This window comes from Polypterus senegalus, chromosome 1 (genome assembly GCF_016835505.1).
Source record: "Polypterus senegalus isolate Bchr_013 chromosome 1, ASM1683550v1, whole genome shotgun sequence".
Taxonomy (NCBI): Eukaryota; Metazoa; Chordata; class Cladistia; order Polypteriformes; family Polypteridae; genus Polypterus; species Polypterus senegalus.
Window position 1 is genome coordinate 87715214 of NC_053154.1, and position 6224 is coordinate 87721437.

Genomic DNA, 6224 nt, shown 5'->3' on the forward strand with positions numbered 1-6224 from the left:
GCATTTATACACATTGGACCAGAGGCATGCATTGTATTGATGTTTTTTTTTCAATTCCACTCCCATAAAAGTTCCATCCCTCTTTCCAAATTCTTCTTTTCACCTTTAAGAAGCACATGAGTTGGGAACATAGTCTGTTGAATTCTTCAAACAGCAGAATGTATGTAAGAAAAAATGCATGCAATAGTTTTAAAAGTCAGTTTTAAAACACAGACACACCACCACATCACAGATTGCGCATTCAGTCTTTTTTTTGGACTAAATATGTTTTACAAGACAACAGAATTTATTAGTTAATTTAATAGTTTATTTTTCAAGAAATAGTCATTTTTCTCATTGGTTCATTATCACTGTGGCTGGCCATTTCTGACCATATGCAGTAGAACCTCTGGTCACAAACGTTTCCGAACACATACAAATCTGGTTACGATCAAAAAGTTTGCCAAAACTTTGCATCTGTTCACGACCAGACGCTCTGGTGGCGAACAAAAACACTGGCGGCCAGTTTCCCTTCTGGTTCGTATGTGCCAATGATTTCACAATCTCTGTTTCCCATTTTCGTTTGTTTGCATATACAGGGCCTTACAAAGCAGCTGATGTTGCAAAAGGAGTTACAATGTTAACCAAGCAGAGACCTCAAGTGCTGGAAGAGGTGGAAAAACTATTACTAGTGTGGTTAAACGAGAAGCAACTTGCAGGGGATAGCGTAAGAGTGGCGATCATTCGCGAGAAAGCCAGGAAGATTCATGGCGATTTGCTGAAAAAAAATCTTTCTTTGAGTGGCGAAGGTGAGGAATTTAAAGCCAGTAGAGGATGGTCTGAAAAGTTTTGAAAGTGAAGTGGCATTTAATTTTTTTTCCCTGTGCTTAAAACTCATAAAAAAGTGTTTACAGCAAGCAGTTCATAATGGTCTAGCGCAAACTCTTACAATGTTAGTTTTCTCTGTTGTTCAAGGTTTTTTCAGTGCTATTCAATGTTTTTACATTTAGTTTACTATTACACTGTGCATTCTATGGTATAATTATTTTTGTGCTTAAAAAAACTTAAGACAATATATATTTACATACAATTTGTATGGTCTGGAACGGATTAGTTGTATTTACATACAATCTTATGGGGAAATTACGTTCAGGTCGCGACCAAATCAGGCCGCGTCCAGAGTTTTGAAACGAATTACGGTTGTGACCAGAGGCACCACTGTGAATAAATTGTAACCACCCACATGCACTTAGAAACCTTAAATTTAGCCCGAAAAACATTGAGTGAGGTAAAGCAAGATTTTATTGGGAATGCATTGGAGTGTAACAAAGGTGAGGCTCATATCAATGGAATCCTTAGTAAAATAGACATTCTGCAGCTGAATTTACCTTTCACTATTGAAACTGTCTTAAAGATGCTATGCATTATTTACAGTGGTGGAGCCTGCAAGCCAAGATGGCTGTCCAGGTTTACATATTTTATCAGATGAGGTGTGTTAAATTAACTGTGTTAATTCTAGCTGTGTTTAACAAAGTTAGACAAAATACAAACATACCATTTTACCAAGAACACTACATCAGGTATCAATACCAAAGAAGAATAAAAAGTATATCTCTTACAGACCAATCACATTTGTAAACGTCATTGTTAATACCCTGGCATAAATTTTAGCAAAAGATTTGAAGGTTTGGATCTTGAGTTTAGGTTCGGGTAGAAAAACCATAGCTATTTATAGTTTTGATTTTATTTTATAAATAGTTGCAAAACACTACCTTGGTCATAAAAATGAGCACAGAGAGGCTCTGATAAGGAATGGAGGAGCAGGTGTGTGACAGCGTGCTGCGTGATTAGTGGTGCTTGGGATGTGTGGGGCGTCTGCCATCCCTGTGATAGTTCTGCAACTGCAAAGAGAGAAAAGCAGTTTAGCAACACTGCTAATAAGTGAAAAGAGGGCCCCTGTAAGAAGTATAGGGACAGAGCATGAAGTGTGACTGCATAGGGGGTGTGTGTGCAGTGGACTTGTTTAAGTTTAGGGTTTCTGGTGTGTAGCCATCATTGAGGCTTTCATCCTTATTGGTGGGGATAGGCTGTGCATTGTAGTGGATTCCTTGCTCCAGTCCTGCAGCAATCTGAAGGCGTCAACATTTGTTGACCAACTTGTGGTGTAAACTTTCTGAGCTATTTAATGAGAGAAGGAAATGCCATGTTGATAGATTCCTAGAGTCCTAGTGTTATGATTTGTTTTTCTTGCCAAGTATTTTTGTTTGATCATGTGTCATCTGTGTTTATTTTTTGGATGACATGTCATTGATTTTTGAATTTGATTTTATTTTTTAAAACTTGTAAATAAAAAGCCACTCTTTTTCACTTTTATTTTTGTTTGTGTCTTGGTTCTTTTCATCACAGACCCACTCCAAATGCCTGGGGTCTGAGTCAACGCGGGGCAGTGCAGTGCCTCCTTCTATAATATCACAAGATCAAACTACATTTTTAATCTTTTTTTATTTGGCGTACCACCTCCTTAAATTGATATTTTCCAAAGCAGCTCCAATTTTTTGTTGGTTTTCATTGCATAGTAATAAACTAACTCTTATCAGGCAAGACTAATGATGAAATTTCTAATCTGGTTTAAAGAAAAATCAATGCGAAGGCAGAGCCAGCTTCATGGCACAGAGAGTCTTTACGTTAGGTTCCATTTTGATAGCTGTAAAGGCTAATCTACTTCTATGTTCAACCTTGTATTTATTTTTTAAAGGAACACTCCACTCAAAAATGATATTTTTTGTATCTCTTATCCCACATTGTTTGTAATGATGGCTGAAGAAAACATTTAGTGTCACATTTTCATGGAGAATGGACATTAAAACAAATTCCTGATACAAATGGGCTTAAACAGAGGCAAACTTGAACTACTGCAAACAATATCAAAATGTCCATGAAAAATGTTTAAATTACTTGTGCCATGTAATCCAAAAATCGGATATCCATCACTTGCTGAAAATGTCACAAACATAAATATTTGTTAAAATACTATATAGTTTAATTCTATGGTCTGTATGTGTATCCAACCCCACCGAGCAATCTGATTGGTCAATTTGGTTGATATGTTCAAAATGAGGAGGTGCTAGGCAAGAGAGGTTGAGACACACAAGGTGTGGGAGGCATGCTGAGAGTCGCCTTCAAAGACAAGAAGTATAAAAGCGGACATGAGGTGAGAAAAGTGCTTCAAAATCAGAGTCTGAGAAGCAGGCTTTATGGGAAGATGCTCGAGAGCGAGAGAAGGAGTGTCATTTATGAGAGGGTCCAACGCATGATGATACTGTGGAAAAGGCATTCAATGAATGCTGAGGGTACATGTAGAGCAAGAGTTATCAAAATACATATTTTTAATCCATTCTATTACCTGCCTTTGACAAGTAATGTGGCTAGTTGTTGAATAAACAATTCCTGGAAAACATCAACAACAACATTTATTTATATAGCACATTTTCATACAAAAAGTAGCTCAAAGTGCTTTACATAATGAAGAATAGAAAAATAAAAGACACAGTAAGAAAAGAAAATAAGTCAACATTAATTAACATAAGAATTAGAGTAAGGTCCAATGGCCAGGGTGGACAGAAAAAACAAACAAAAATACTCCAGACGGCTGGAGAAAAAAAAAAATCTGTCGGGATTCCAGACCATTAGACTGCCCAGTCCCCTCAAAATGACCTCAAGCACAAAAGTGAAACCAAACAAAATCAAGCTTCTGAAAGCTAACTTTTCGCTTCATTTTTGAATTTCTCATCATAGTGGTAACTGACAACTGTATTACATTTCCATTTCTAAAAAAGTTAGGATTCTATAAGAAACGTAAATAAACATGAATGCAATGATTTGCAAATCATGTTAAATCATGTATTGAATTGAAAATAGTACAAAGACAATATATCAAATATTGAAACTGAGAAATTGCATTGGTTTTTGTAAAATATATGTTGAGGAAGTCTCCTGCCTCTTCTTTCTCCTTTCCTCCCAGCCAGGTAATGGACTCAGACCCATCCTGGCAGGGGTGCCAGCCCAGGAGTGCCATCCAGGACACCTTATTTAACTGTACCATATATGTGATGTTAAGGGAAATCCTTGGTGATACAGCATGCCTGGCAAAGAGTGTATATAGCTTGTATTGACAAATAATAAGTAAAAAAAAAAATACAGATATGTCAAGCTAAATCTAAATGGTAACAAGGGAAAAAAACAACTGCTCATCTTCCTTACAAAAATTCTTCCCTTTTCGTTAAGGAGTTGCAGCATTTATTCTGTCTTATATTGATTCACTCTTTTCTTAGAGCTGTTGCTGCATTATTTTTAAGTTGAGAATACTTTATTATGAACTATGATTTATAAACAAGTGTTCTAGTACCACCACCACCAGATGGCTCTGAAAACCTTATCTGACATTCAGATGTGCACTTAAGTGCATTTACTGTGGATTCTATTAGGTTATAACACTGGCATATTCATTTTTCCACATGAAGAAAATTTAATATACATTGCCCCATAATGTCTTCTTTGTTTAGACACATGTCTCATGTTGTTTTTGTGCATGTCACAGTAAACCAATGATACAGTAGCTTGTAGAAAAATTAAAAAAAATAACTCTTACAGTAAAAGTGTTGATTTTCTCACTTAAATCTAAAACAAAGAAATATTTGCTAAGAACATATTCCAAATATCATCTAGGGATAGGTCTTCAAAGTCTCCTACAAATTAGATTTTAAAACTCCACACATATGATAGCGCTGCTACTTAACAGCTCCAGAGTGTTTGGTTCAAATCCCAGGCCAGTCACCATGTGTGTGCAGAGGTCGTATGTCCTCTTTATGCTGGCATGCATACCAAGGAACTGTGTTAGGTTAACTTGGGGTCCTAAATTGGCGGCCTGGATGTGGGAATGAATGGCCTTTGGTCTTAGCCCCCTGCAACTGTAAAATAAGTGTATTTGAGAATTAATTCACATGGGTTCTAATTGTGACATCCAAGGTGTACCTATGCAGACAATACAAGTACGATTCAGAAAGAAAATTCTGAAAAATAGACATCCTAAAATGAACTTGAAGTGCATAACATAACACTTGAACTGGAACAGGTTGCTTCACTTGGATATTTGTTGTATTTTTTGAGATAGGTTATCAGTTTAAAAAACTTTAATCATAATATTGTTTTATCTTTTTGAGTGCATCCCTATAAATTTTGTTAGATCCATCTTTAAAAAAAATAGACATAACCATTCATTCAATAGTCTTACCCGTGAGGCCCATACATCCCTTTCCCCAGCCACACTTGCCAACTCATACTGTGGGATAATCCGGCAAGCCCTTTGTCTCCCCCCAGATGGTCATGGCTATAAAACCCCCACAGGGAGACGTCCAGGATGAATCCAAGTCTAATAATAGAAGCTACCTGCTATGAAGGACCACCATCTCACAGTCTTTAAGGGGCTGAAAATGGGCTTTGACCAGCACTGGGTAAGAGTAAGGGATTTGAGACATTCATTTAAGGTCTGTGTAAGAAAGAGTATAAAGGAGAATAGGGTCACCTTAGGACCCTAACACGACAAAACAAAGAGTATGGAGTCAGCTCAAAAGGCATAGAAAAGGTAGCCTAGTGCTGAAATTGCTGGAGATGTGTCGTCGATGGCTTAGGCTCTGCATGGAACTATCGGCTTAAGTAGGTAAGTTGTACTTATGATGCTGTACTGTGTGAAAACCTAACCTTGCAAGGCTACTAGGTAATACTACATTTAAGATGGCATGCCAGGCAGCCACTTACATACCCATTGCAAAGGCTTGCTGGTTGCTCTTCTGAATTGGACACATGGTCCTTTGGTGCCAGCTTATCTCCTTTATACAGCTTTGTCTGAAATCCTGTTATTTAGTTTGCACTCGGCTATGTGTGAAGGGCACGCCAACTAGATAAAACAGTTACTCAGTCTAAATATAATTGTAGAATAGTGCCACATACAAGTGAAGAAGATCAGTTGGTAGTGAAACTAACAGTATTATCATTTAAGTGTATCTGTTTTGTGCCGTAAGCAAATAAATAATCCCTGACTAAATGTGAGGGAGTGCTTGACAGTATCTACTTTCAAAAAGAGGGTGAAAGTTTATTAAATTAATGTCACTGCTTTTTCTTAAGCTTCTGGTATTTTGCACATTGCTGTTTTAGTGCCTTTTATGTGGTATGGCTACTACATCATAAGT